At 34.6% G+C, this 21,525-nt stretch overlaps 1 long non-coding RNA gene across 1 annotated transcript in view; it reads left to right on the top strand.

The window, feature by feature from the left end:
- LOC119620808 (uncharacterized) overlaps nucleotides 1-21,525 on the top strand; it is a 31,425-nt gene that overhangs the window by 8,767 nt on the left and 1,133 nt on the right. The window contains exon 5 of the long non-coding RNA XR_005237358.2: nucleotides 20,227-20,327. This is a non-coding gene — a long non-coding RNA (uncharacterized lncRNA). The remainder of the gene's footprint in view (nucleotides 1-20,226; nucleotides 20,328-21,525) is intronic.

The raw sequence follows: 21,525 nt of genomic DNA, 5'->3' as shown, positions 1-21,525 counted from the left end.
ACCTCACTTAATTTCTTAGACATATGTTTCCTTTAAAGAAAACATGGGGGAAAAGAGTATTTGTGTGCTCTGGAGCAATTTAGAAATCACTTCTTGGGGGAAAATGGCTAATAGAATATTAATATTAATATCATTGTGAATAAATGGTTTGGAGGTTCTACAAAGAAAATAAATCAATTTAGAGAGTAAATGTAATCTACAAATACAATAACTCATTTTATCAAAATATAGAATTTTGGTGTTAGTATGGATTTTTACACAGTGAACAAAACACACTTGATTTTCTTTAGGAAATGAAATATTATTATTAAGAAATGAGTAGATAGAGGCTTAGCCCTATTTTTGAAATGACTCTCTAAGGTCTTACAAATTGAAAAATCAAAACCCAAGACAAAAAAATTAATTTGCAAAAGTCAGTATTATCTATAGGAATTAACAAAGAAAAAGACTCAAAACTCTGAATATTAATGTGTGAGTTTATGAGAGGTTTTTTGTTGTTGTTGTTGTTGTTTGTTTTTTGTTTTGCTTTGTTTTGGTTTTTTTGAGATGGAATCTCACCCAGACTGGAGTGCAGTGGCACGATCTCGGCTCACTGCAACCTCTGCCTTCCGGGTTCAAGTGATTCTCCTGGATCAGCCTCCTGAGTAACTGGGACTACAGGCGCCTACCACCATGCACAGCTAATTTTTGTATTTTTAGTAGATATAGGGTTTCACCATATTGGCCAGGCTGGTCTCGAATTACTGACCTTGTGGTCCACCCACCTTGGTCTCCCAAAGTGCCGGGATTACAGTTGTGAGCCACCGTGCCAGCCAAGTTTTTTAATATTTTATTATTTTTGTTACTTCCCTTGGTCTCCACTTCCCCTCTCTGAGCTAAAATGCCTTGATTTGTCAAGAAAATATGTAGTGAATACCCACTATGTATAAATCTTTGCACCATTTGCCACAAGAAAGGCTGATATCAATTATATAAAGCCTTAGAATGTACTAGAAGCAATAAGGACAAAAGAGTGACAGATAAATAAAACAGAAATATATCTAATATTGCTTTAAAGTTATAATTTGTAATTTTAATTCAACCTGTAGCAGTCTGGTTAGTCTTGAGTATTTATTGAAATTCTATAGACTATTTGTAAACTGAAGATTAAAACAAATAGCCTGCAGATTTTCTGTATAGACTTACTAGAATGGTATATATAAAGTGCCTGCCTGACATAAAGTAAGTCACTTCATATATAGTAGTTACTGTAATTATGTTTGGGGAAAACCATGAAAGTTTTATGAAAAAATGTGTCCTTTGAGCTTTTACAAACAACTTAGTAGGTAGAGTCTGAAAGTTAAATGTGTGTGTGTGTGCACATGTGTGTGCCATGGCCCACTTGTACAATGTTCAATTCCACAAACCACCCATCAAAATATGTGTTTAAATGCATAAATTACATAGAAATACCTAGTATTACAATAAACATGAAATAATTGACAATTATTACAGTTTTTTATGAATTGTAACATATATATGCTTCTCATGGCACAATAAAAAAGCAAGCATTTAAATCCAGGCAAGTTAAATTTTGTGTTTCAAGAAGGATTAGTGTAACAAATGTAATGGCTGAACATTAAACTCTAGGCTGGTTGTTAACTGTCTTTTACATATTGATCAGGAAATGATTGTGAATGGGTAATGATAGAAAGTAACTTCTTGTCTGGGTCAGAAGTGGAGAACTCCGAATTTGAGTGTTTTGTGGCCCAACGACTATTGCCAGGACCAATATAGCTCAATAGATGGCCAGTTTTATGGCACAGAGGAAGATGGTAATCACTAATATTTTGTTGATCAAAATAATTATTATGATTTTGCAGTACAGGTAACTATAAATGGCATTTTGAGGTATATGCAAAAGGTATATCAAATGAAAATAATCTGAAATTTCAAAGATGTGTTGTTTCCATGCAAGATCTCAAAACCCCTGAATTTCACACACAGATTCCATGAACTCCAAGTTAAGAACCCATGATCTGGATGTTTGACAAAATACCTTCAGCAGGAATAATGAAAGCCCTGACATTTCTGTGTGCATGAAAACTGGAAAAGTGGCCGGGCACGGTGGCTCACGCCTGTAATCCCAGCACTTTGGGAGGCCGAGGGGGGCGGATCACTAGGTCAGGAGATCAAGACCATCCTGGCTAACTCGGTGAAACACCATCTCTACTAAAAATACAAAAAAAAAAAAAAAAAAAAAAAAAAAAAAAATTAGCCAGGCATGGTGGCAGGTGCCTGTAGTCCCAAATACTCGGGATGCTGAGGCAGGAGAATGGCTTGAACCTGGGAGGCGGAGCTTGCAGTGAGCCGAGATTGCGCCACTGAACTCCAGTCTGGGCCATAGAGTGAGACTCACCTCAAAAAAAAAAAAAAAAACAAAACAAACAAAACAAAAAAAAACTGGAAAACTTTAAAAATGAGAAATCACTAAATCTTTATAAAAATTGATGAGTTAGGTGTGTATTAGCTTATATCACAGATGAGGAAACTGCGACATGGGATGGATAAATAATTTGCTAAAGTCACATAGATTGTGAGTGGGAAACTGGAAGTGGTTAATGCTTCAATAACTACACTAAAAGACTTATTTAAAAGGCTTTTTCACGGATGCATTTATTCTCTTCTACATAATTAGTAATGAAATTTCAGTAATATCTGTAGCAAAAAGAACCAAGTTTAGGTTGTTGTACAAAATGGCAAATGCATGGCGGGTCAGTTACACCACAAGAAGTTTTATGAATACTCAAACTCACCTACTAACGGCAGCAGTGAGAGAGAATGTGGAGGTCATCCTAAAGAGACAACATCATCTCACCCAGGTCTATCAAATCTAATCTCTCCTATATTACTTTCTCATTTTTTTTTTTTTTTTTTTTTTTTTTTTTTGAGACGGAGTCTCGCTCTGTCGCCCAGGCTGGAGTGCAGTGGCGCAATCTCGGCTCACTGCAAGCTCCGCCTCTCAGGTTCCCGCCATTCTCCTGCCTCAGCCTCCCGAGTAGCTGGGACTACAGGCGCCCGCCACTGCGCCCGGCTAATTTTTTTCTATTTTTTAGTAGAGACGGGGTTTCACCATGGTCTCGATCTCCTGACCTTGTGATCCGCCCGCCTCGGCCTCCCAAAGTGCTGGGATTACAGGCGTGAGCCACCGTGCCCGTGTTTTTCATATGCTGCTATATATATGACATTTTTCACTCTATATGATTTGGGAAGATTTTCTTTAAACAATAAAACAAAATTATTGATCACATCCTCAATATTGAGTGATCATATAATTTAGGCTAAATAATTTATCCTTATATAAATGAAATAATATTCTCCCTGAAAATATAGAAGACTAATTGGTGTGTGTGTGTATATATATGTGTGTGTATATGTATAATTTTTTAAATCAATATGTATATTCAACCTGAGAATGACTTTTTGATAACACAATATCCTTGAGTGTCAGGTTGTTGAAAGGATCTCAGACTTCTACAAGTCCAGTCTGAAAATGTAATCTTTGGAAACACAGGTATCAACAGGTTTTCAAAATATGTGAGTGTTAAACAGAAGTATTTACTAATAAGTTATTAATATTTATATATGATATACAGCCATTTGGGATATTAAATATTTTTATTTTATCTTTTGTGGCACTATGAAAGATTGGAGTCTTTCATGTCTATCACGTCATTTTAAAAGACACTAAATAAATCTAAAAATAGTAATTATAATAATTAGTCATCAGAAGCTATAGGTTTTCAGATGTTAAAAATTATGACTTAGTCACCTTCATGGAAACATTTAATTGAGCAAGACAATGTGAAATTCATATGTCATTACCAAAAACTGTCATAAATCAACGTGCTTCATTACATTACTGCCACAAATAAGTGGCTTAGGTGAAAAAAAATCTGTTTTGTGATACTATTCAGTAACCCGTTTTAACATTTGAATGTTCTTAAAAAAACAAATCCAGCTGGTCATGTGTATCTCATAGATTGCAGGTCTTTTCCATTGTAAACTGACTGCAATTTGAAAATGCGGATTTTTAGGAAGATACTGTCTGAGATAGTTGGTCTTTCAGAAATCTAACAGAGCAACAGTCTAGATATACTGAGGAATAATAGCTATATGTTAATAAATTCCATATTTGTTCTCATAGGCTCAGTGTGATTCAGCATAGGAAACTCATAAAACACTGCTATGGCCTTTAGAAGACTGAAATGCAAGTCTCCTTGAGCAACAGGTTACTGAAGAGATCTCAGACTCTTACAAGTCCTGTCCAATAGTGTATATCTTATATTCAATAACGTAACTAAACTTAAACTACCCGACAACTAAAATTATTTCGTAAAGCTCTTACACTTCATCCACCTTAAGATAAAATAATGTTTGTTAAATTTTCATTTTAAATAATAGTTTGGTTATTGGCTAAATTTTAATGACTCATGATCTTAGTTTAGTAATTTTTTAACATAAAACTATGCTAAACAAGGTATGATATACAAACAAAAAGACTTTAATTTCTTAGGCTTCGTTTTATGATGCACTTTGCAATTTAATGATTAAATATTTATGCTACAAATTCAATAAGGTCATACATATGTAAAACTTTCTATAATAGTCTCAGGATTTTGAGGTGGCTTGAGAGTCAGATGTAAGGAAATTTTATATAGATTAGACTGTGATTAGTAGACTGGATTTTTTTTTTTTTTTTTTTTTGAGATGGAGTTTTGCTCTTGTTGCCCAAGCTGGAGTGCAATGGCATTATCTCGGCTCACTGCAACATCCGCCTCCTGGGTGCAAGCAGTTCCCCTGCTTCAGCCTCCTGAGTAGCTGGGATTACTATAGATTGAATTTTATCAAGGAATGTATTTCTTCTAGAAAAAGTAGATACACTTTCAAAGATACATTAATGTACATGAGAGCTTGCCTGTGTTCTCAATAGAAAGCTAAAAATAAAGAGGTTATCATCTAATGGCACAAAGTTTTCATCTTTCATAAGCTTGCATTTTCTTTTCTTATTAAACACCATCTCACCTTTCTTTTTCAGGAAACACTTTCTGAAAATGTCAGAACTCTTAAAAACATGGATGAGGAAAAGCATAAGGACTGCTTTATGCTTGTCTTATGAATTTTAAAAGATGTAATTTAAAGGTACTTTAAAGTGATATTTGTGCCCTTGTAACTGATTCAAAGTAGACTGCTAAGGATAATAAGTAATAAGAGTCTACAAATATCAATAAATTATGAGAAAAAATGGTCCAATGGTACTTAAAATTGCATTGTGATGTATTAAATAACACATCGAACAGCTCCACCTGTAACATTAAGATTCCATTTGAACATATAGAAAATATATTTGTTGCAACCTGAAGTGATTTGGAAATTATGCTGGGAAGAAAATACATTTACAAGCTAATCTCAGAGGGTAGGTATCCTGTAGCCAGATGGAATAAGAAGAGAGGGAAAGGAGATTTTGGTCAAAGGGGGAGTACAAGCTAAAGAATAAAGCCACAAACAATGATTAAATTAGGTAAAGTGCAATAAGCTGAATATTGCATAAGCATACATATGGGAAGGAATGGAAAAAGGAGTGACAATATGAAGCTAAAGGGTTTGGAGTGTTCGAGATAATACTAGGCTTCCTAGCCTATTACGAGAAATCTTATTTTAGAGTGCAATAGATAAGAACTCTAAGGATGTAGATAGGAGACATCTATGTTTTGGTTAATGGACTGAAAGTGAAAGATGCACTGAAATTGGCGGATGGAATAAAAATGTGATAGAATTGAAAATAGAAAAATCAATTAGCCTAATTTCATTGATACTTAGAGAAAATATGAAAAATAATAAATCTGTGATATAAATCTTTTCTAATTCACCAGGGCGAGTGAACAAAGGAAATTGGATTTCAAAGTATTCATGACATAGATGCAATAAGCTTTCTCAGTCAGACATAGCCAATTGACGGAAGGGAAAATTTTGAGGATTGTAAAATGTCTTGCTTGTAGACGAATAGGATATCAATAAATCATATGAGCAAGAATTTGAAATCGTTTTTGTAAAGTATCATGAAGGTAAACCCTGTTTAGAACAAATTAGATTTGAAGTACTTGTGACAAGTGCAGTTAAAAATGCCTTTATGCAGCTGGAAAATTGTTGTTTAGTAGAAAAGCTTGTGCTGGACAAATAGATGTCCAAATTGAATAGATGTTTTCTTAAGCTGAACTAATTGAGACAAATATCCTTATTAAATCAAAAAAATAAAAATTGAAATCACTTACCTATGATAGGGTAAATAATTTTAATATACACAAGAAATATGTTATGTATATATGTATATACATATGTATATGTAATAATAATAGTGCTGTTTTTAAATGATATTTTACGTAGTGATATTTTTAAATGATTTTTCAATTATTGTTGTTGGTCTGTGTAATTTTAATCATCAAAGCTGTTTGATTTCTGTTTTTGTGGTTTTTTATTTTTTTAGGTGGAGTCTCACTCTGTCGCCCAGGGTGGAATGTGGTCTTAGCTCACTACAACCTCCACCTCCTGGATTCAAATAATTCTTGTGCCTCAGCCTCTCAAGTAACTGGGATTTCAGACATGCGCCACCATGCGCTGCTAAATTTCTTGTATTTTTTTGTAGAGACGGGTTTTGCCATGTTGGCGAGGCTGGTCTCGGACTCCTGACCTCAAGTGATCCGCCCTGGCTTCCCAACCAGCTGATTCCTGTTTAAATAAAAACTTACAGAGATGTTGCCACAAGTACTTTATCTTACAATTTCCTGAACAATAGAGTCAGTGAGGATGTTTTTCAGAAAGCAATTTGATCCTGACATTTTCTTCTTATAATCCTGTGCTTTCTTCATGTTTTTTCATATTAAAAGTAATAGTTCTTGTGATGGCACCTAGGATTTGTAACAACCTGTTCCCTCATTTCCTGCATGACCTTCTTTGTCACTTCTCCAAATGCAAAGTATACTCCCTCAATGTCATTACATTATTTGATTTCTGCCCTGTTCCCTCACCCTTCTATGTGTTTGCTTGTATATGCCCATCTCCTAGTCACATTTTATCTGGTTAATGCCAACTTGACTTTCAATGCTGTTCAAGATTTACCTCAATCTCAATGTTTTCTCTTTATATTCCATGCACGCTGGACTTGGCTGCCAATCCTCGTGGTTGCCAAAGAATCCCAAATTATCTCTTTCAAAAATATAAGGCAGGAAAGGAGGGCAGTCAGGAAAGAACAAAGAAAGGAGGGGAGAGAAAAAAAGAGAGAAAGATAATTAAAATTAAGGAGGAAGAACTTCACACTGAATTAAAATTGGTAATATTCAGGGATGATTTCATACTAGTCATACAGTGATAAATATTAGTTGAATTAATGAATTATTCCAAAAGATTGTGAATTGTAAAACTTACCCTGAAGCATTTTAGGAATATTACATTGAAGTAGGTATGCAATTTCAAAAGAAACTGGACTGTAAATATAGCCATCGTGTGTACCTATGGACCAGAATATTATATTTTGCTTAAGTTTGAAGTGTTAACATGCCCAACTTGCTCTTACTTTAACCTAGCAAATTTTCTACAGAACTTAAGATTATATAGTATCTGAGTTTTCCATTTCTCACAACAGTTGTAATTCTATTTTATTGAAAATTACACAATAAAATGTTAAAAAATATTTGTTCTTGTGATTGTGTAATCTTATGCCAAAGTCGATAAATTATTTTTTATTTATTTATTTAGTTAGTTAGTTTTATTATTATTATTATACTTTAAGTTCTAGGGTACATGTGCATAACGTGCAGGTTTGTTACATATGTATACTTGTGCCATGTTGCTGTGCTGCACCCATCAACTCGTCAGCACCCATCAACTCGTCATTTACATCAGGTATAACTCCCAGTGCAATCCCTCTCCCCTCCCCGCTCCCCATGATAGGCCCCAGTGTGTGATGTTCCCCTTCCCGAGTCCAAGTGATCTCATTGTTCAGTTCCCACCTATGAGTGAGAACATGCGGTGTTTGGTTTTCTGTTCTTGTGATAGTTTGCTAAGAATGATGGTTTCCAGCTGTATCCATGTCCCTACAAAGGACACAAACTCATCCTTTTTTATGGCTGCATAGTATTCCATGGTGTATATGTGCCACATTTTCTTAATCCAGTCTGTCACTGATGGACATTTGGGTTGATTCCAAGTCTTCGCTATTGTGAATAGTGCCGCAATAAACATACGTGTGCATGTGTCTTTATAGCAGCATGATTTATAATCCTTTGGGTATATACCCAGTAATGGGATGGCTGGGTCATATGGTACATCTAGTTCTAGATCCTTGAGGAATCGCCATAAATCAAACCCACTTAGCACAACAATTTGAGAAAAATGGTTATTACTACATATATCATTTAAAGGGTCAATGCCTCTTTAATATTATAGTAAAGAAAAATAACAGTACCAATTATTTAATACACCAAGAATACAAAGATATAAAATCTTTTTCTCTTATATATCACACTATCTGATGTGTTTAGCTGCGATGACATTCCAGAAAACATCATTTTTTAAAATTTCTAAGATTTTGTTATGCTGCTAACAAATCAATTTTTTCAAGTACTGTAACAAAATCCCTAAATGAGCTTTATGAGAACTATTTTCAATGTGATCTTTAATCATATTTTATTTATCATCCATATATAGACGGTAGCTTATCTGGTATTCCTAGTGTCTGAAGTGAAGAGTAACACACACACATACACACACCCCAATACCAATTTAATTTATAAATATATAATCATTTGTTTTCAAATATTTATATTGATACTTGCTTGTGTACTTATTTGTAATGTGGGTCTATAAAAGAGACTATTTGCTTTCTGTTAAGTGGAAGCATAAAGCAGTGCTTGTCAAAAATTCAAAATCAACTTGCTTTGTCAATATTTTCAGATGTTTTTGGCTCAATCTGATGACAGCATCACTTCGGTAAAGGGATCCTATTAAAATGTTTTAAGTAAAGATAAGAAGTCACCAGTGGGAAAAAAATACAATCAAGGAAATAAACGGAAAATCAATGAACATGTGAAATGTAATGTCAATTTATAAAATAATAATGTAGTATGCTGTAAACCTCACAGAATGTAAAATTAACCAGAATTCAGTGAGGCAGAACAATTTCTATGTGTTCAGAAGTCGTCTTTGATGGCTAATTTTTATATTACTTCATTAAAATATCTCCACTGAAGCAAAAGAATTGCAAATCTTTTTGAATGAAATCAATTTATCTTTCATTTTAAATAATATTTGGAATAGATGGCATAGTTTTGTCACAAAACATAGCTAACATCAATGTAGCATTACAACTTCAAACATCTTTGGAATTATAGATCTTTTTTGAAATTGCAAAATTTTACTTTGAAATTATTATTAATATTTATGTTGCACAACCACAAATGTAGAAATAAAAATATAAAATCTACAGATAATGTTTTATTTTAACCACACATATGTTGCGATAGTTCCAAATAAATGAAAGGTTTACTGATTTATCATTTTCAACATTATTACATTATTTAAGTAATATTAATCATATTTAAGTAAAAATACCTGAAGTCATAAATTAATTTAATAATAATATATAATATATTGTTAGTTTCTTTTATTTTTGTAAAAACACATACCAAGGAAGCAGCAGTGTGTATTTTTTATTTATTTTAAAAATTAACTTTTCAATAAATTATTTAGGAAATGTGCTGAGACAAAGAAGCAGTCGTCACTGCACACAAACAAGAAATCAATTGTCTTCTGGAGAGTTTATGATGTGTGAGAGCAAATGAAGTTACATGAAAGAAGACCATATAAGAAAATCCAGATCTTTATATATTGTAGTACAGTTTCACTATAAATCTCTAAGATTACACTTTAGACTAAGCCACATAGTCAAACTGTTGTCTATTTATTCCTTTTGAAGATTGGAACTCCCACAACTTTGACAGACGAACTCCTCAGAAAACATTATTCTTTGACATCAATATGTTTTGCAGGAAATTGAATGGCAAGTGAAAGGCATCAAACAGCGAGAATCTAGAAAACAGTGCATGCAGAGGAAAGCTTTGCTCAATACAAATCACTTGCATGCGACATTCTTCTATGGTGACTTTATTATATATGGGAACAGAGAGGTAATATGAAATGGAATATGGCACAAGCAAGCACAAATATTCAAATACGTGCAAGAACAACTGGACGCGATAAAACATTACAAAAAATATAAAAATTACAGTAGGAAAAAGACTATATATATATATATATTTTGAGAATGAAAGATAGTTTCATTTCATTGGTGGACACGAGATGAGTTGATGCAGTATGCAGGTGGATACCACTCTTTTCAAAGAAAATATGAATAATGTCTCAAATAGATACCAAATGTTTCAATTCCTTCTATGTGAGTTTCAAGGATAGAGAATCATAAAACAACCAAATATACATAATATTCCAGTAAAATGATTCACTGGGGCTTACAGAAAGTGTAACTAGAGAGAGACATTAACTTGTAGATGATTTGTTTCTGGCTAATGTTGTGACAGGAGTGTAGCATTTCCATTCTTCTCAGTTTCCTATCTCACTTACCCTTTGGAAGGACATGATTCCATATTATAATGACTCTGTCTCTTTCTTTCTTTACTCATTTACCCCACTTTACTGAAAAATCTCAAACTTCATAGAAACATGCATGTCTTCGTTCTCCAAGTTTGAAAAGAAAATAATGTAGAAAGCTCTGTTTTTTCTTTGTTTTTTTTGTTTGTTTTGTTTTGGTTTTGCCCTGGCATTTATATAATCTCCCATCTCATTACTCCCATATCAGTATTCTACCCATCTTAGAGCAAAAATGCCTCTTAAAAAAAAGGACATCGCACTCAGCATGGTGGCTCATGCCTGTAATCCCACAGCTTTAGGAAGTTGCACCACTGCACTCCAGCCTGGGCGACAGAGCAAGACTCCATCTAAAAAGAAAAAAAAAACAAAAAAGAAAGAAAGAAAAGAAAAAAAAAAAAGGTACATTGCTGATTCCATTTCAGCACCACTCAATTACCATTCTCTAACTGTCTCTTATTTGTCTTTACCAAATGCCACATCTGGCATATTTGGCAAAAGATATTTTTTTCCCCCCCACCATTCCGATGAACACAAAAATGACATTCTCAATATCAAATCAAATGACCATATTTTATTAATATTTTACTCCACCTGAAACTATGAAGGATATAACTAATTTGTCCATTTTTCTTTAAGCACATATCTGTATTCATTTTGATAACCCACCACTCTTGATTGTTCCCTTACTGAATGTTTGTCTCTTCTTAGTATCCTTTGCCCATTCTACTCTTTTAAAAATACTGTTGCAGTAACTAAGGAGTTGTTTTTGATTCCACTTCTTTGTCAGACTAAAGTCAGTTCTTTCAGGCTTCTGGATTTTGATATTAAATATGTGTTTAGCAGTTCAAATTGTATATATGTATATTCTAGCTCAGATCCAGAAATCTATTTCCTTCTTTTCATTCTCACTTGGATTCCTCAAGCAATTTAACATGTTCTAAATATTTCTTTAAAAGTCTTCCATGTTTATTTAGGTTTCAACTCTACCCACAGAGTAGACTAATTTAATAATTTTATACTATACTTGGTCTTTTGTTTTATATATCTTCTACATCCAATAGAAGGTTGTTCAGTTAAACCTTAAAAACCTATTGCACACTTTTTAATTATCTGAATTTTCATCAACACCATGGTAGAAACTTCCCCAATACGGAGCTTTGTAATAATTGATCTTTAAATTCCCACCATGATATGTTACTATATATTCTCCTCAAAATGAAATAATAAAAAGGCTTACTGTAAAACATGGTTTAAAAAAACAAACATTGATTTCTCTGCTTCAGGAGTTTCCTTTTCTATGGTAGATGAAACTAGGTACAATAATTTGTTGTTTTCTTTGGAGAGATGTCGAGGCATGCTCCACGCCCTCTGAAACTAGGTAGATTGTATCACATACACTCTGGACCAACATAGTTGCTACTTTCTGATTTGATCTGATTGACATGATGTCAATAATATAGTGGAACAATGTGATATTCTTGTCATGTACAGTCTCTTTGGACTATGTCAGACAAATGGCATGAGAGTTAACATAGTCCTTGAGCTAATTCATAAATGTATATTGTTACCATTTTACATAAATGTAATCGTTGCAGCCTTTATTTTCTCACAGGGGTGGGGGAAAATTGCTATTCCCAGATTAATGTCTGTATGTTATGAATCTGACTGAGTGCCAATCCACTTGAGCAAATAAACATCTGGAAGAGAAGCTGTAATTGGATTTATGATTTTCTTGAATTTGCATTCATCTACTTTTATTCTCCAGAGTGCTTTTGTAAGGGTCACACCGGTAACTCAAAAAGATGTAATGAGGGAATGTCACCCATGTCATTTATTCAAGAATATCCAGACTCATATTTCCCCCTGCCACACAATATTATATTACTTTTGACACAATGTGTTGAGTAGGAAGCAGCACTTATTGATAATTCTACTTGCTCTTCTTCACTACTGAAGATCTCACCCTACTAATCAAGGAACAAATATGAACTTTTTTTTCAGCTAACAGAATATGGTTATTACAATTATACATTTGTGAAAAAGTGAAGTGAAAATAAGTCTTTGGAGACAGTGGAACCACTGTAAGCCCAAACTATGCTAGGACATTATTTATTACTTGAAGTCCCATTGGTTGCATTCTTAAAGGTGGATCTCTTTGTATCAATGTCAATTGGATTCCAAATCGAACAATTCTCAAAACGTTTGGACATTACCCTATCTCAGTGTTGGTTACCTGAATAAGAACGATAGTTTTTGCGTTTCAGAAGGACTACTATAATCATCACCATATACACACACTCGTCATGGTAGTGCAAGAGCCTTTCTCTGGACAATCTGGGTTCTCTTTCATTCAACAAATTCGGAGTCTACAATGGTTGGAGAACGGGGTAAGGGAACATGACTTTTCATAGGCGTGACTGCTTTTAACCCCCGATCTTCCATTTTTTATTTTATATTTAATAAAACATTCTGGTAGATTGAACATTTCTATTATTGATTGAGACCATATGTTTTGCCCCTAGGATCTTGTCGTCTGTTAACTATCTCTGTGGTTCTCTATGAATCACTTCTTTTCCCAACCCTCCTCCCTTCCTCATTGTGATAATTGCACCCACCTTTCTTCTGATGGTTAAGTGCTGCCATCTGGTCTCTGAGACATCAGAATTCTATCATTCTCATTTCTATCAGGGAAAAAAGTTACACATCAACATTTTCTACTCTCAGTCCTAACCTGCATAGCAGGTTGCCTACGTGTTTCTCAGAGATACTCTTGCTTCACTCGCGATCACATTTCTAATGGCTTTGGTAGGTGGAATGTCCTTTGGAAATTTCCCATGAAACATACTCCTCTTGTTGATTTGTTAGACTTGCACAACGTGCCATATTTACATGCTCACTTTCTCTGTCTTTTAAATTGTACTTACCTTATCTGTCATAACAGTTCTGGAATTCCTACTTGTCCTGCTTTCTCCACATTATTAAGATAAATACTAGTAATGATTCAGTGTTGCATCCCAAAGCACTAGCCAAAATATGAACTACTATTTTCTGAGAGAGTGCTTATAAAATGACAACTTTTTTTCTTATCCAACTTTATATTTTGCTCTTCTTGATCAAGTACTTACAGGATATAATCCTAATCATGTTTATTTATTTCCAAAAGCTATATGTTGACTTGTTATTGCTCCTATTTGGAAAGATAATGCCTACTCTTGGAATACTTTGCACCTTCCAAATAGGGTGTATTAGTCTGTTTTCACACTGCTATAAAGATACTACCTGAGACCAGGTAATTTATAAAGTATGAGGTTTAATTGACTCATGGTTCTGCATGAATGGGGAGGCCTCAGGAAACTTACAATCATGGTGGAAGGCAAAGGAGAAGCAAGCGTCTTCTTCACAAGATGACAAGAGACAGAGCACTTTAAAAACTATCATATCTCATGAGAACTCTCTCATCTTCATAAGAACAATATGCGAGAAACAGTCCGCATAATCCAGTCGTCTCCCACCAGGTCCCTCCATTGACACAAGGGGATTACAGTTTGAGGTGATATTTAGATGGGGACACAGAGCCATATAATAGAATTATATTGTGCCCTTACCCTAGGTTTGTTCTAGTGGTAAGAAGGGAGGTAGGGGAAGGGAGTGAGTGATAAGAATGTACTCTTATAAGGCATTCTCTTCATACAAGTTAAACTATATTTTCTAGCTCTAAAATTTTAGGATTGGGTCACCACTACAGAAGGATCAGATGTACCATTCAGTTTTGTAATTTGAAACTCTTCAACATAAATTGTCATCTGATTTCTCAATTCCCCATACTATTCCAATTAATGCCATGAACTCTTGGTAACAGACATATTGGAGTAAAACTTTAACCTCAGAAGTTTGCTAATGGTATAACTAAGCCTTGGACTAGAGGCCTAGCTTTTTCTGTATTCTTGATTAATAAGAGTCTGTTTATATGCCACCAGGACTTCCTCTGATACTTGTACTTTGTATTTAATTGCTGATCAATTACTCTCAGTCTTTGATTATCCCCAGCATTAGTTATCTAATTGTTTTGTCATGATTACAATTTTTCCTATACCTCAAGACATGCCATTTTACACATGCCAGTGCCTTTTTATTCCACTGGTTAATCATCTTAGTTAACCACCAATGGAGCTTTCAACAACTGCACATTTGCAACACTACCACTGTCAAAGGCTATTCATGGTCCCCTGCCACAGTGAAAGAGAACTCTGTCAATTAGTCTGTGAGTAATTCAGGAATTCCACTTAACATCTGCTTATTTGGACCACTTCTGTTCCCAACTATTGGTAGTTGAATTCCCCATGAAACAGACTCTGAAACAGAGATATTCACATGTAAAAATATTAGTGAGGAGTTTTTCAGGCCTAACAATGTGAGGAGTTAGGGAAGCAGAATTGGACAGAGGAAGAAGTTGGGTGTTGATAATACAGTCGTACAAAAGTAGTTGGTTGCCCATTCATGGGTATAGAGGCCTCAAACAGTTTCATGGGGAGCTCTGAAGCTGGAATGGTCACACAGAGTTGCCTTGAATTGAGACAAGGAGTCTAGAGCTCTTTAAACACTCATTGCCCTGTCATTAGATATACGCTGCCAACAACGAAGAAAGGCAATTCACTTCAGCTAAGGTCAGTGTTTGGAGGGAGATTTAAATGCAAAAAGGCAGTTCTTAGCATTTCCAGTAGCTATGGAAGGATTGTTTCATTACTGAAAGCAGAGAATTAGAAATGTGTGGAGCAAATCAAAGTGCTGATTTCAAAGGCAAATCGTCACCACCTGATATAAAAAATTTCCTTTCTTCACACTTACTTTTTTACATTGTCTAATTTTCCTTTATTTTTTATCCGCCATAAAATATTGATCTTTCTTATTGATCTTTCTACACTACATTATAATCTCCAAAATAACAAAGAATATTTTTTACCTGTTAAAAGCTGCTAAATATAGCAAATAAAATGTATTTCCCACACAGTATACAATAAATAACTATTAGTACTGACTGTGACTAACAGAAACACTTATACTAGATTATAATAATTTCTCTGATAATATTATGCTAAGTGAGCAATAAAGCAGTTAGGAAGAACACTGCTCAGAGGGAGCTGGTGTCTTACTCTGCTTAGGCTTTCATAGAAAACTCCAAAGATTGGGTGGTTTAAATAATAGAAATGTATTTCTCACAGTTCTGGGGCTGGAAAGTCCAAAGTCAAAGTAACAGTTGATGAAATTTCTGCTGAGGGCTTTCTTCATGGTTTGTAGACAGCTGCCTTCTCACTGTATCCTCACATGGTGGAAAGAATAAGATCAGTATTTCCTCTTTTTCATCTTACAAGGACACCAGCCCTATCATATTAAGGACCCACCCTTATAACTGTATTTTACTTTTATTACCTCCTGCTTATATTTCAACATACAAATTTGGGGGAATAACAAACATGAAGTTCATAAAAGTTGGGTTAATGTATAAAACTTCCTGAAAGAAGATTATAAAAATAAACTTTCTGAATGAAGTAACTTTTTTGCAGCCATTTGCTGGTAAATGTTTAATAACTGACACTTGGGGACAATGAATGTTGGTTGATAATTTATGCTTACGAGCAAAATAAAGTAAAACAATAAAAATGTATGTCAGGAGCAGTAGCTCATGCCTGTAATCCCGGCACTTTGAGAGGCGGAGGTGAGTGGATCACCTAAGGTCAGGAGTTCGAGACCAGCCTGACTAACATGGTAAAAATCCATCTCTACTAAAAATACAGAATTGGCCAGTTGTGGTGGTGCATGCCTGTAATCGCAGCCACTGGGGAGGCTGAGGCAGCAGAATAGCTTGAACCCAGGAGGCAGAGATTGCAGTGAGCCAAGATCACGCCATTGCACTCCAGCCTGGGCAACAAGAGTGAAACTCCATCTCAAAAAAAAAAAAAAAAAAAAAAGTATGTCAAAACTACACTTGCTTATTAATGATGTGAGCAACTGCTTTGTTGAACCAGATATTTGTTTTGGGAGACTGAAAGACTATTTCCTCAATATTTTTGTGTGTATTGGCAGTTGTAAAGACTACAAACATACTTTCCATTTAAGTTTAATCTGCTTTGTAAACATTCACTTCATACTTTCCTAAATCTAGACAGTCAAGAAAGTGAATTAATCTAACCCTGCTTTGATATTTGCTGATTTTCATGGTAAAAGTAATCTCACTATGATCAATTTCAAACTACCAAATGGATGTCATTGATCTTGAAGTTAGAAAGAGTACAATAGTACAATAGTACAACACAGAATATTATTTTCAACATGTGTATGTAATAAATATACATAATAGTAAAATGAGGAAAATCATCACAAAGTCATTAATTTTAAGTATACATTTTGTTTTAAAGTAATGTTTGCTTATAAGTTATCTAATTTAATATTTAGGCTTCTTTAAAAACTGGGTTGCACAGCACCATCAAAAAGTGGGTGAAGGATATGAACAGACACTTCCCAAAAGAAGACATTTATGTAACCAACAAACATATGAAAAAAAGTTCATCATCACTGGTCATTAGAGAAACGCAAATCAAAACCACAATGAAATACCATCTCACTCCAGTTAGAATGGTGATCATTAAAGAGTCTGGAAACAACAGATGCTGGAGAGGATGCAGAGAAATAGGAATGCTTTTACACTGTGGGTGGGAGTATAAATTAGTTCAACCATTGTGGAAGATAGTTTGGTGATTCCTCAAGGATCTAGAACCAGAAATACCATTTGACACAACAATCCCGTCACTGGGTATATACCCAAAGGATTACAAATTATTCTACTATGAAGACACATGAAACATGTTTATTGCAGCACTATTTACAATAGCAAAGACTTGGAACCAACCCAAATGCTTATCAATGATAGACTGGATAAAGAAAATGTGGCACATACACATCATGGAATACAATGCAGCCATAAAAAAGTATGAGTTCATGTCCTTTGCAGGGACATGGATGAAACTAGAAACCATCATCCTCAGCAAACCAACACAGGAACAGAAAACCAAACATCGCATGTTCTTGCTCATAAGTGGGGGTTGAACAGTGAGAACACATGGACACAGGGAGGGGCACATCACACACCAGGGCCTGTCAGGGGATTGGGGGAAAAGGGGAGGCCTAACATTAGGACAAATACCTAATGAACGTGGGGCTTAAAACCTAAATGACGGGTTGATAAGTGCAGCAAATCACCATGGCACATGTATACCTACGTAACAAACCTGCACATTCAACACATGTATTCCAGAACTTAAAGTAAAATCAAATAAAATATAAAAAATAAAAAACTGTGTTGCAAAATTACTGAACATTGAACAGTTTGCTCTCATGGACTTGGCTCCAGCACAACATTGCTTTTTCATGAATAAGGTAACGTGGTGGGGATACTAAGAGTAGGTAAGGTGAAAAATGGCAAAAAATGCATTTTCATGGATGCCTCATGCATGGATATGAAAATTCTTCAAGACATAACACGGAATATTTGATGTACTTAAAGCAGTTCTATATGTATAAAGAGTCACTTTTTTGCAGAACGTGATAAACAGGAAGTGGGCAATCATTAAGGGCCTCATATGCAATATTAAGAAGTATAGTCTTGGCTAATTTATATTGTGATAAGAAACAATCCTCAAAATATCAGGATATTAAAACAATAAAAAGTTCATTCTTATTCTCTGTATATTTTTACTGCTGGTCCTCAAGGGGCTCTGCTCATTTTAATCAAATAGGCGCCAAAGCTGCAGCAGTCCCCAGCATCTTCCCCTATAGCCTCTGTGGTATTGGGCCTCAGTGTTCACCATGATGAAGGAGGACATCTTAGAGAACTGTACCCCTGCTGTTAGATGGAGTCTGACAAAGTCCAGACACATAACTGTTTTATGAGTAAATTGCCAATGCCAATCACATGATCTAAAATTAATATGGTGGGTGCCAAAGGAGAGGCACACTATGTGTGTTAGTGAGATCTGATAGTGTCTGCCATAATACTTAATAATTTCTAGAGAATTTTACCATAGCTTGACATTTGAATATTCAATTTAAACTACTTATTTATGAAGCAGTTATAGGAATAATTAGGAACTTTATGGAAACTATGTTTTAATTAACTTTCTAAGTGGTGAAAGAGTGAATTATTCATAAACTACTTCTGGAAACAGGACTCTGCTAAAACGCATATAACTGAACTTGAAGCAGCATCTCAATTTGTGCAATATAATAAAGAAAAAAAACTATTGGATCCAGAAAAAAATACACCATCACTTTTATTTATGGCTAATCCAGAACTTCAGGAAACTGACGAATGTTTGTGCACATAATGTTTTTATTATGGATATATCTGAGGCATATGGAACATACAGTCCCCTCAAAAATGGTCAGTTTCACTCATGCCCAACCCCATATATATTTTAGGGGAACTTTCCTGGTCCAGTTAAGTTAGACCTAGACATTTTTACCTGACAAATCTGAGTAAACTTCTGTGGAAAAAACTGACCATTTGCCTAGAATGAATCTCTGGGTAAGGAAGATGCATATAGTCCTATAATTTACTGTAGTTATTTTAACACCTTGTCTTAAAGACACATCACAGGTTTATAACTGGACTTTTTTTCCTTCCTGAGCCACTTGCCATATAGCTTACTTTTCTCTAGCTCTAGGGAGGCTTCCCCATACAGACTAGGTCAACAGATTCCCTTCCACTGGCTCGTGGATGGGTTTGGCTACTGAGAATCAGTAAGACAAGATCAAAATTATAGGGAGTAAGGAGTAGGTAAAGGTGAAGTATTTATTTCCCTACTGATTCCCTTCCAAGCTTCCACATGTTGGTCACATTTCTCTACCAAATGGTAGTTGTGGGGTTCATTTAACTTCACCTTCCTCTTACCGTAGACACAAAAGATCCCTGCCTTCATCACCTTCGGGTATTGCAAACATTTAAACATTATAAACGTTCCTCGAAGATAATTTTTCCTTCCAGGACAATGACTGATACACCTTCTTGAGCTTGCAAGGGCAAATATGACTCTGCCTAACATAGTATTCCTGCTGTACAGCCTGGAATGTACTCCTACTCAATGGGATGGTTACACAATGAAATGAATGAGTGACTGCACTTATAAAATGCACATTGCAGTATGAGCTATGTCTTCCTAATGGTGGTCTTTTAATGTCAAATGAGATAATATATGTAAAAATGTTTTATAAATTTTTAAATGTGATAAATATTATTTTGTGTGAATGATAAATGTAGCTATGGGTTCTATTGACTAAAAGATAAGCACTGCTCCTTCATGAATCAAACCATTAATTCCTGATGGTGTTTAATTATTATCGAACATATTTTTCTTCACAGGAGCTGTCATTTAAATGTGCTTGCCAACAAGCTTGTTTATCAAAACATTCCAGACCCTTTCAAATTCTCATTTACTTTACTTCTTGTTTACCACACCCATAAATTTGTATTACCAGCATATTTAACTATCAGGCTATTTTGGAGATTGCAAAAAGAAGACCTGATTCATCATGTGCAATACCTCACACATCTGTCATTTCTATTCTACTGCAATTTGGTGAGTTCAGCCTCTTTTTACTTCATGTTTGAATAATTGCAATAGATTTTATACTGTTCTCACTGCTAAACTTGCTCCCCCCTATTACCATATAGACACTCATATTCATCTTGCATAATATCACCAGATTATTCTTTTTCCATCTATTTTCCTGGATATTTGTCCTCCCTTTCCTGTCTTTTTTTCTGTGCTTCATTCTACCCATCTTAGTGAATAAATGTCTCTTCAACTCTCTCAGGCTATATATACATCAATTTTTCAAAATCCAAGTAAAACTTCACCTCCTTGAGAGTATTTTAGAGAGCCTGTAATATCTACACTTTTTTACCATTTGTTAGGAATATATTTCAGCCCCAGTTACGTGATTATTACATATTATAGTATATTAATGTTTGCAAGCTCCTTGAAACATCATACACACCCCAGACTGCTACATTCATTTCAACAACAAAACAGTTTCTTTTCAATTTTGTAATAAATATATTAAGAGCCTGTTCTCCTCCAGGCCAATTTCCTCCCCCTGTATTTAAAGTGCTCTGATGGAGGTAACTTATTAATAATTTGAGACAAAAACAACTTTTCAAATCTGCATTTCTTTTGTGCACACCAAGCTGGTGTATGCCTGCAGGGCACTATTTCTATTAAGTGAACAGCTGGATATTGTGTAGTGGATTGACCAGGTGTTTGAGTGAACACATTAGTCACCATACAGAAGCAACTTAAAAGAATCACAATGATAGTCATCTCACTCTGGGAAAAGGAAAATAAATAAATAAAAATGTTTCATATCTATCAGACAGCCACAATGCACAGTTCCTATCAACAGAAACAAAGTCAAATAAAAATGGCCCCACCATACATATTTATTTGATTTACATCGAGCACTGAAGATACACTTTATGAATTTTTCCTTTATTCTGATAGTCATAAAATAAATGGAGGTGAATCTCATAACTTTTGAATATCTAAATAGCCAGAGATAAGCTCTGCATATTAAATATCTTTTAACATTAAATCTACCAAAAAACATAGCAGGGGTTATATTATGTTGTAACTGAGAAAACCTATTTAACACCCTTTCAAATTATCTAAACAGAAATTTTACATACTTGACTAAAATTCACATTAAATTCTGAATTTTACATGACTTTATGTGGCTCTACCATTCATGCTGTTGAACTTCTGAGCTATTAATATT

This window comes from Chlorocebus sabaeus, chromosome 4, assembly GCF_047675955.1.
Source record: "Chlorocebus sabaeus isolate Y175 chromosome 4, mChlSab1.0.hap1, whole genome shotgun sequence".
In the NCBI taxonomy this organism is placed as follows: domain Eukaryota; kingdom Metazoa; phylum Chordata; class Mammalia; order Primates; family Cercopithecidae; genus Chlorocebus; species Chlorocebus sabaeus.
The sequence above is the reverse complement of the archived record's forward strand: the minus strand, read 5'-3'. Positions and strand labels throughout refer to the sequence as shown.